Source organism: Hibiscus syriacus, unplaced genomic scaffold (genome assembly GCF_006381635.1).
Source record: "Hibiscus syriacus cultivar Baekdansim isolate YM2019G1 unplaced genomic scaffold, ASM638163v2 tig00111917_pilon, whole genome shotgun sequence".
In the NCBI taxonomy this organism is placed as follows: domain Eukaryota; kingdom Viridiplantae; phylum Streptophyta; class Magnoliopsida; order Malvales; family Malvaceae; genus Hibiscus; species Hibiscus syriacus.
Window position 1 is genome coordinate 1,172,646 of NW_024063213.1, and position 11,015 is coordinate 1,183,660.

An 11,015-nucleotide genomic window follows, 5' to 3' on the forward strand; every position below is an offset into this window, starting at 1 on the left:
AAGTTCTATGATATAAATATTTAGTCAGTTCACTCAATTTAAACAAAGAGCAAGAATGCAAATTTATGCTCATTTGGCTCAAAACTCACATGAAAGGTTTAATTGTACTAAGTCATGCAATCAATTCAACTAATCAAACTCATGGAATGCCAAGAAAATTTAAGAAAATCAATTAACTATGTCAATTGCTATCATGCCTCTTAAATTCCAACAAAATCAATATCAAAATTTACAAGAAAAAGTAAAAAAAAATAAGGTGAAACAAGAGATAGACAATAAGAAATTTCAAAAAATAGAACCAAGAAACGCTCAATTTCAATCATAATCGAATAAGAAAGGATTAATTTGATCAAAATTCCACCCATTCACTTAAGTCATATTGTCTCAATATAAAAAGTAATTCATAAGAGAGGGAACAGAAATACTACTCAATTTAATGACGGCAACGACCGCGTCAATATGTGCTCAGGCGAAGGTAAGAAAAAATCTCGATGAGATTTGTTTCAATAGAATCAAGCCAATCGTTCACTTGATGGATCTCTTTGTGCACATATGACTATGGATGTTATGTCGGTGTCGCATGTGGTGTCATCCTTTGAAGGAATACACGTGCATTGCATAGAGTAATGATGTCAGGAGGAATGATATATGGCGCAATGGGAGTACCTACAAGAAGGCTCATCGTATCCAAACAACGAGCATCTAAGGGATCCATTGCAAAAGAATAAGTAAATTGAGCAATATCGAAAGTCAATTGAAATAATCGAGATGCAAGGTGAGTAATATAAGGGTTGAGAGTTAATGGGCGATCAGAGCGTACAATACGCTCGAAGGCGTGGACAAACCCAAAGCCCAAATTTACCTTTGTACTGGTGTGCATACACCGCAAGAAAAAAAAGTTTAACCTTACTCAAACAGGACGTGGTTTCATTACATCTGGATTATTTGTATGCTAGGAATCAGTGTATGCAGTGGAGAGAGGGGTCATGAATATGCCACCCTTTGGTGGTTTAAGCATCGAAAGTGGACTCGCCTACTCGGTGAGTTCCTCATAGGTTATGTCCATATCAAAATCCTGCGGAATCTCACATAAATCAATTATAAAGTCATGGTCCGTGACATCCGTCACGAACCCATTGAAAAATTGAAATTTACTAAAGACATAGTAAAATGATGTTCGAGCAACCGAAAAATGATAACACCTTATGAATAATTAGATACAATATGATTTGGTAAGAACACAAATGTAGCATAAAATTCAAAGACTGAATCATAATATATACTACATCTAATTTCATAATATAATCTCCAGCCAATCACATTAAAGTACATCAAAACCGAGTCACGTAAATGTAAAGAATCAAGAGTGTGATCAGGAATGTGTAAACCTAAAATTTGCGGTGTCAGATGCTATCAATGCTATCAAACTTCCAAAATTCCTCGTCGTCAAAGTCTAAATAACCTTGAAGAACCTCCTCAATCAGGACAAAATAAGTGTGTTTGCGTCGATGACGCTTGGAGTAATGTGTAGGGTCGGGTTCGTGGTCATCGTACAAGGGAGATTTCTCTGAGCTCGTGACAAATGACGGTGAAGGAGGGTCTTGGTCATGAGTTTTGCGAGAGGAGAATGTGTGATTGGCAGCTGATTGTGGTGATGTATTGTTCAAAAATCCAGTGGCAAAGTCATCTAAAAAACCAAAAATAGGATGCCACATTAATAAAGGTTCAATGTCAGCGGGTGTGGAGTTTACCTCATCGTTATGTTCAGGTATTGTCGATTGAGCGGAGAATGACGAAGCTTGGTTTGGCATGGATTGGGAAATTTACCCTAATGGTGTGATGTAAAATTTTAATGTTACCAATGAAGAAGGTTGGTTCTGCCACTGTCCAGATGGACCAGCAAAACCATGCTGGCACACTAAGTAGTCAGTGGAGGAGTAGGCAGCAGATGCAGAAAACGTTAGATCATGGATGGACTCGAGAGCAGGTGAACGTGCATGCGGTTGTGGTGTATTTCGACCACCATAGTGAGCAGCAGGGGTAGTAGTGCGAGCGGGTGATGGTTGTTACGACAACAAGTCGGAGCCACTCAGAATGTCGATGATAAGCGGGCAGTGAACCAACGGTTATTGCCACCAAGATTAATCATTGGGCTGGACAAGTTTTCGGATTGGTTTTTTGTTCGCACCATGATCGTGTGGAGAGGAGAGGAAAGATAAAGCAGCGGCGTTGGCGTAAGGGAATCGGCAGCGACAATGTTGGTCGGTGCAAGAAAAGGCTTTTTTTGTCTTGGTTTCTTGAACATGAGAGGAGATGAGAGATGTATGACTAAAAGAAATCAAGAATGTGGTGGAAGAATTTAATTAGGTTATAAATTCTCTAACCGATCAAAGGAATAGAAAAAGAAATGGATGATAAGGTGGGGTCCAAGAAAGTTACGATAGCATGGGATTGGGTAATAGTGGCGACGGAACAAGAGAATGTTGGGAAATGGGAGTATGTTTGAATTCAGTGGGCAATGGGAGGGAAAATGGGGGTATGTTTGAATTCGGGAAGTATTGGGATAAATTTGGGATTTGGGTTGCGCTAACATGCATCAGTCCCATGTGAGAATTGCTAATGTGCACCCGTTAATCAAACGATGTGCACGAGGGGAGAAGAAAAAAATGCCTATTGCCCACACGATTCTGTTGCTTCGGGGGAATGGTTTTTGCCTTGTTGGATCAATTTCCAATTTCTAACTTCATTCAAACTCGATTATGATTAAAGGGGACCTATAAAATTAAATTAAAAATTGAAATAAGTAAAACGTTGACTAAAAATAAAATAAATAAAATTAAAAATGGGTTGCCTCCTTTAAGCACTATTTTTAACATCATCAGCTCGATGGCCTATTGTTTTTAGACCGCATGTTCCTTCAGTTTAATTTCTTCGACTATTCTGACCGGAGCGTTCTCGTTATACAGATTTAATCTTTGGCCATTAATTTTAAATTGAGCTCCATATTCATCTTTAATCTCAATCGCGACATGAGGAAATATTTGAACTACAGTGAATGGTTTGAGCCACTTCGATCAAAGCTTACCTGCAAAAGGTTTAAGTTTAGAATTAAAATAATAAAACTTTTTGTCCGACAGCAAATGATTTAAAAGAAATCTTACGATCATAGAATTCTTTTATTTTTTCTTTAAATATTCGAGCACTGTCGTGAGCATTTCTTTGAATTTCTTCCAATTATTGAATATATAATTTATGTGCTTCTCCAATCGCTTCAATCTCCATGTTGCATTGTTTGACTGCCCAATATGCTTGATGTTCTAGTTCAACCGGTAAGTGGCATGGTTTATTGAAAACAAGATGATAAGGAAACATTATGATGGGGCCTTTGTAAGAGGTTCAGTGTTCCCATAATGCATCGGGTAATTTAATACTCCAATCCGATTTGACAATCTTCTTAAGAATTACCTTGATTTCACGATTCGATAGTTCCACTTGCCCATTTGTTTGCGGATGGTAAGTCGTGGTAATCCTTTGAGTTGCTATGAATTTCTTCATGAGTGCCTTGATGATCCAGTTAATGAAGTGAGTTCATGGATCGTTTATTATTGCCTGCAATGTGTCAAACCTAGAGAAAATAATTTTTTTTAGAAAATTAATAGTCGTTATAGCACCATTATTTCGGGTAGGTTTTGCTTCTATCCATTTAGAAACATAATTAACTGCAAGTATAATATATGTGTTTCCAAAAAAGAAGTAAAATGACCCATATAATCGATTCCCACACATCAAAAATTTAATATATATGAAACAGATTTTAAGGCATTTCGTTTCTTCGGCTTAAATTATCTGCTCATTGACACCTTTCACAAGTTTTACAAAACAATAAGGCATCACGAAAAAATAGTAGGCCCAAAGAAACCACATTCTAAGATCTTTTGAGCAGTTCGCTTCAACTTAAAAAACAGTCGCAAGAGTAAGAATGACAAAAATATAGGATTTAATTTACCTCGTCTTCAGCGATACATTGTCGAATTACCTGATCAGAACAGTGTTTCCAAAGGTAAGGATCATCCCAAATGTAGAATCGGGATTCTATTGTTATTCGATTATATTATGATATATGTTAAATTTAATGGTAATTTACCTATGGCCAAATAATTGACCATATCTGCGAACCAAGAACTCACATTTTGCGCCAACATCGGATTTTCTTCAGGAAAATCTTCTTAGATTGGCAGATCTGATGCGAGAGGGGAATGCGGCTCAAATGATCAACTTCCAAATTCTCGCATCCCTTCTTATCTTTGATCTCCAAATTAAATTCATTGAGAAACAATATCTATCGGATAAGTCTCGATTTTGCCTCTTTTTTACTCGTCAGATATCGTAAAGCTGCATGATCAGAGAAAACAACAATTTTAGTACCCAACAAATTTGATCTAAATTTTTCTAATGAAAAAATTATAACAAATAATTCTTGTTCGATCGTTGAATAATTTTTCTGCATCGAATCCAATATTTGGGATGCATATGCAATAACATGTGGCACTTTGTCGACTTTTTTTTACCGAGAATTGCGCCAACACTCGTGTCTGATATGTCACACATAAGTTTGAAAGGGTAGTTTCAATTTGGCGGTTGTACGATATGAGCTTATATAAGATTTTCTTTCAAAATATTGAATGACTCATTGCATTCCTAATTAAAATCGAAAACTTGATCATTTTATAATAAATTGTATAACGGTTGCGCTATCTTTGAGAAGTCTTTGATGAACATGCGGTAAAATCTTGCATGACTAAAAAAGGAACGTATTTCCCTTACCGTTGTAGGGTAAAAAGGGAGCTTATAATATCGGTCTTTCTTTATCAATCACAATTACATCCGAAGATATAATATGGCCTAGAATTAACCCCTTATCAACCATAAAATGACATTTTTTTAATTTAAAATGGGGTTGAATTCTCGGCATTGTTTAAGCACTTTAGTTAAATTAAATAAGCACTCGTTAAAAAAATTACCATATCTGGTGAAATTATCCATGAAGACTTCTATACATTTCTCAACATAATCCGAAAAGATGCGAAGCATGAATCTTTGGAACGTGGTGGGTGCATTGCAAAGTTCAAAAGGCATTCCTCAGTAAGTAAATGTTCTGAAGGAACATGTGAAAGTTGTTTTTCCTATTCTTTTGGCACTATTGGGATATGGAATAATCCTGAAAATCTATCAAGATAACAGTAGTAGGTTTTACTGGCTAATATTTCTATGATTTAATTTATAAATGGAAGTTGAAAATGGACATTTTGGGCTAACAAGTTCAACTTCCTGTAATCAATGCAAACCCTCCATCCATTTTGCACTCGCGTCAAAACTAACTCACCTTTCAAGTTCTTAGTTACCGTAACTATGGTTTTATTTGGGACCACGTGGACTGGACTTACCCAATTATTATCTAAAATTGGATAAATCATATATGCATCAAGAAGCTTCTTTATTTCCTTTTTCACTACTTCTATCATCGATGGATTTAACAGGCGTTGTCCTTCTCATGACGGTTTTACTCCTTCAATTTTGATCTTGTGCATACAAGTGGTGGGACTAAGACCTTTAATATCAATGATCATCCACCCTATAGCCTCTTTATGTGCGCATAGCATTGTCACAAGGTATTCTTCTTATTCTTTCAAAAATTTGCTCGAGATGATTACCAGTAAAGTTTCATTTTCTCCCAAAAATGCATACTTCAAATGCTCTGATAATTGTTTCAAATTGATTTAGCGAGCCTGCAAAATAGAAAGTCAAAATAGAATTATAAATTTTTCTTAAACTCTTTGGTTTCTTCGTCGAAGACCTCCATTCCCTACATAAATCAACAGCAAAATTAGATTCTATAAATTCGTCAACTGCAGGTTTGATAACATCAACAAAAATCAAACTTGTAAGATTATTTGGATGTTGCATTGCTTTGTACACATCAAATTTTACGATTCACTATTGAATTCCATCGTAAGAATTTCATTTCTTATGTTAATTCTTATGTGCGACGTACTAAAGAAGGGTCACCCAAGGAGAATTTTAGAACAAGTATTTGCCCAATCGTTTTCCATGTCAATAACATAGAAATCTACTAGAAGGATGAGCTCATTTACCTTTACTAAGACATTCTCCATGACTCCTTCAGGATATCTCACCTATATAATTACTCTAGTATATTTCAATGGCTCAACAAAGAATAAATTGCATACAGATAAATGCATAACATTTATAGATGCTCCCAAATTACACATCCCATGTTTTATGCCAATTTTACCAATCTTACATGGGATAACAAACATACCTTGGTCCTTCAACTTTGGTGGAAGCCTTCGTTGAAAAACTACGGAAACATGTTCTCCTATATTAACTTTCTCATGCCAAGTAAACATTCTTTTTGTCGTGAAAAGTTCTATAAAAATCAGGCATACTTTGAAACCTTATGGATTACTTCAAGATGAGGGATGTTGATCTCTACTTTTCGAAAAAATCCTAAATTTCCCTTTCTTCAGCTTGTTTACTAAACTGGAAGGGAACGATGGTGTAACGACATAGGGAAATAGATCGAATCAGATTGCGAGTCTTTTTTCTTCTCTCTAGGATCCTACGCCATCTTCATTTCTTCTAGGAGCCTGCATCAATTATTTCCTCTTCCCTCTGGTATTCTGGTTCTTCATCTTTCTTCTGCGATTTTGTGCCTAACTCCTCTAGGACTGGCTATGCGACAACTATTCCACTTTAGAGACTGATAATGCTTACATTTTCCCACGAGTTTGTCTAAATTTGAAAGGGAAGTTTACCTTATGATTCCAAGCGCCCCATAGCTTGAGCCAATTGACTAATTTGCTTGTATATTTCTTATAAATATGACTCAGTGTGATTCTAGAACTTCTCTTGGAATAGATGTAATTTCTCAAATATTGACTCGAGTGATGATTTATGCGGCTAAAAAGGTTACCGTGGAAGTGGTCTCAGTTGATAGGCTTGATTAGGACTTGGATTCTACGCATAACTGAAGTTCAGGTGATCTCTTCATCCGAGATTATATGTCTTTCCATGAGGGATGTAAGGTCTTTGGGAGGGTCCTGCAAAGTTCCCTACAATATTAAATTGTGCACAAGTTTCTTCTTGTAGCATCGGGTAGTAGTCTGTCGGATGATCCGAAATCGTGTATATCATGCATACTATTGCCGATCCAATTTTTCATGTAACAAAGGCATTAACTATGTCAATTAATTTATCAATTTTATTTTCAAGGGAAATTGTACTTACCTCGTGAACTTGTCGGATGGGTTTACTTGTAGAGACAAACTGTTGAGAGTTGGTTGTTATTGTCAAAATTAATTCCCTTGCTATGTTTAGGGATATGTTAATGAGAGCTCTTTCGCAATAAGTATCAATCATTTCATTTCCATAGGAAGTAACCCTTCGTAGAAATACTAAAGAAGTGTTTGCTCGGTTAATCCATGATGTGGACAACTTGCGCAAAGCTTCTTGAATCTCTCCCAGTAGTCTTAAAGTGACTCTCCATCTTTTTGTTTAATCCAGGATTGTTCTTCTGAATTTGCTTTCCTTTCCAGCTAGGAAAAACCTATCAAGAAAAATCTGATTTAAATCAATCCCTGTATTGATAGAATTTGGAGGTAAGTAGAAAAACCATTAGTTCGCTAAACTAGATAAACAAAAAGGGAAAACTCGTAATTTAATTTGGTCTTTAGATACTTCATGTGGTTTCATACTGGAACAGACCATATGGAACTCTATAAGAAGCTTATGCGGATTCTCATTGAGAAGTCTGTATAAAGTATGAAGAAGATAAATAAGTCGTGTTTTTATTTGAAACGGAGTTTTTCCTTAAGGAAATGCGATATAGAGAAGTTGTTGAATCGTAGGGGTTGCGGCCAACTCACGGATGGTACGATCCCCCATCAGTGTCGGTTGTGTGCTATCGATGTTAGGTGTGGCGCTAGAGCTGGAAGTCAATCCGATGATTGATGGTTCTTGCCTGGAATTCGTTGATTCCCTGAATATTGCGTTAATTAATTCTTCGAGATCTTGTTCTTATCGTCATCTTTTTTCTATCGAAGCGTTTATTTGTGGATTTGTCTAGCTCATGCTTTAATTTTTATATCAAATTCTTCTAATGTGTATGGGTTTTGACTAGTCATAAATAAAAAACAAACTATATTAGTAGCTTTTACCAAATTCCTCAGCAACGACACCAATTTGACACATGTCGTTTCAATGTTAAATAATATTCCTTAATCTCAATAAAAATAAAATAAAGTAGTAATAGTGAGAAAAATGGTTGATCCAAAGAGACTAAGGAAGTTGTTGATGTAGTTGTTCTTGATCTAGATTTGGGTTAAAACTAAAGATAAAAATGGGGGAGATTGAAAGATTATAAAAATAAAATTAAATTAAACATAAAGAAAATAAATAAATAAAGTAATTAAGGTAAAACTTATTTGGTAAAATTAATCTCAAGAATTTGCTTTGTCTCAAATTCTGTCGATCATTGAATATGAGCTTAGCTTCGGATTCATACCGGTTACAGTCTACGGGGCTAAGCCCCTGTAACTTGTTTTTCTCTCAAGTGAATCGATCATCCAAAATCAATCTTTGGATCACAATCTTTTTGTGGACTAATCGCAATAATCGTTACTAGCACTGACTCGATTAAAAGATTTGGAAAACTCGACTCAGACTATAGCATCTCGATGAGAATCAACCCCGATCTCAATTTCTCTTAACAAACCATCGCTAAGTGTGTTCACAAGAAGTTGAATGTGCTACAAGCCAATTCCTCCTCCCAACTGTTAATTGAAACCATAATCAATCTAATGTGCACTTTTTGAAAAGAATTTGTTTTTTATTATAAAAGGATGGTTGATTACCAATCATTGATTCCAAAAAACTAATAATGTAACCCGAAGGGTATGAGTTGTTTTTCATTCTCACGATCAGAATTGAGTATCGCTTCAGCCTTTGGCTATGAAAAACTGAGCTAAGCATGGTAGAAACCATAATTAGAAATTTTATAAATAAATAAAGCTTTAAAGGAAAAATAAAGAAAATGAAAAGAAAATAAAGAACTTTTATAAAACTAAAAAAAAAAGTAAATCTGAGATACGAGAGATGATGTTTTTGAGCTTATCATGATGGTGTATTTATATTCTTCTAAAACCCTAAAAATAACATTCAAAAAGATAAATTGTTGAATTTATTCAAAACTAAATCCTAAAGATAATTCCCAAAAGATAAGGATTAATTCTTAAAAGATAAAAACAAAATAAAAGGATAATTCTAAAAGATGATCCTAATTCCAAATTCCAATTCGCGTCTAAGTCTCTCGTCTTCATGAGAATGTTGACTGAACCTTTTAAAAGATGTTGACTACATCAACACGTCATGCCCCAAGTCATACCCACTAGTCCAGTCTTGACACCAAGAAAATAAAAACTACAAAATTTCCCCCTTTTTAGCATTGTTTTTGGAATCCAATGTCTTGCACAGAAAGAAATGAAAAAGCCCAAATCAGCAACATAATTCGATTAATCAAGGAGTAATTAACAACAAAATATTATCTATTTAAATTACTCATCAATCCCACACATCCACTTGTCATGCTGCAAATTCTCACAAAGAAGAAATCGCTTTAAAACTAACCAAAATCCTGAAACCTCACATCTTAAGACACATAATTCTTCCACATGATAATTTGAACATAAACAATACAAGGAGCGTAAACACATACTGAAGACATACTCAAACCAAAACAACAGCCAATTACCTAAACATAGATGAATCTCTAACTTGAAAGCAATTTTCCAACGTGAATGCCAATTAATCCACACAAACGTGATCTAACCACTGTAACCATAACTTTAAATCCAATAACATCAACCCGCCATAAATTTTAAATAGCCAAAACCCCCCAATGAATCCTACTTAGAGCCCGAAACAACACCACCTCATCTTTGGTAATCAACAAAATTAGCTTTAAAGTTAATGACAAAGCTTTCACTCCTCACCTACGAACAAACCATGGAACAATCTCATTTCCAACAAGGCGTTTCCCTTAAATGCAAAATTAAAACCCCTCTAGTGCAACCAGATCTTTTATAACCTCAGCTTCGTTGTCAATAATTTGAATCTCTAATTTTTTCCCAAACTCAGAGTTAATTTTGCTTCTCTCTTTACTAGCGACCATTTTTCTTTGAGATCGGAATCAAAGAGACACCGACTAGAAAGTTCTAAGGACTCCATCTCTTTTTCCTTCGACTTGTTCTTCAAGGTTTTATCCCTCTTTCTTTTTTCAGCCCTAGAAAATACCTTGTCCTGAAGGTTCAATAGAAAGCTAGATTTCCTAGACTTCTTAATTTTGCCCCAACTTTTGTCGAATTCAAAAAAGGAAAGGAAAGATTCATCCACACACTCACGCTCACTAACACCTAACTTCCCCCTGAATCCACTAGGCTTTCACTATTTAGATCCAATAAAGGTTCAGCTATTAGGCACATCCCTGATAAATCATCAATTATTTTTTTACTATATTATGGAAGCCCATTTTCTGGGATACCGACAACATCCTCTATATCCATTACATTATCCTCCCTCTCTATTATCTCATAATTAAAATATTTTTCCTCATTTGAGCTTAAAGCCTTAACCTCTCCTCCCACAACACCTACTACCTGAACATTTTCATGCTTATCGAGATTTGGAGTTTGAATAATGATTTTTTTCACTTCCTTCTTCAAAACCACAACCAACCTCGATCAACTTCCCAAAATTATCATTACTACAATCTCCTAGGCTTTCTTTAGAGTACGAAACATTAAATGTGCCTCCTCTAGATGTCAAACTCCCCTTTTTACCGTCTGAACTCCTTGATAAGGATGTTTCCGACGAATCTCCGATAAAATTTTCAAATGAAGCTCCATATTTCTCAAGCCCAACTTATACTCCAACCTTCT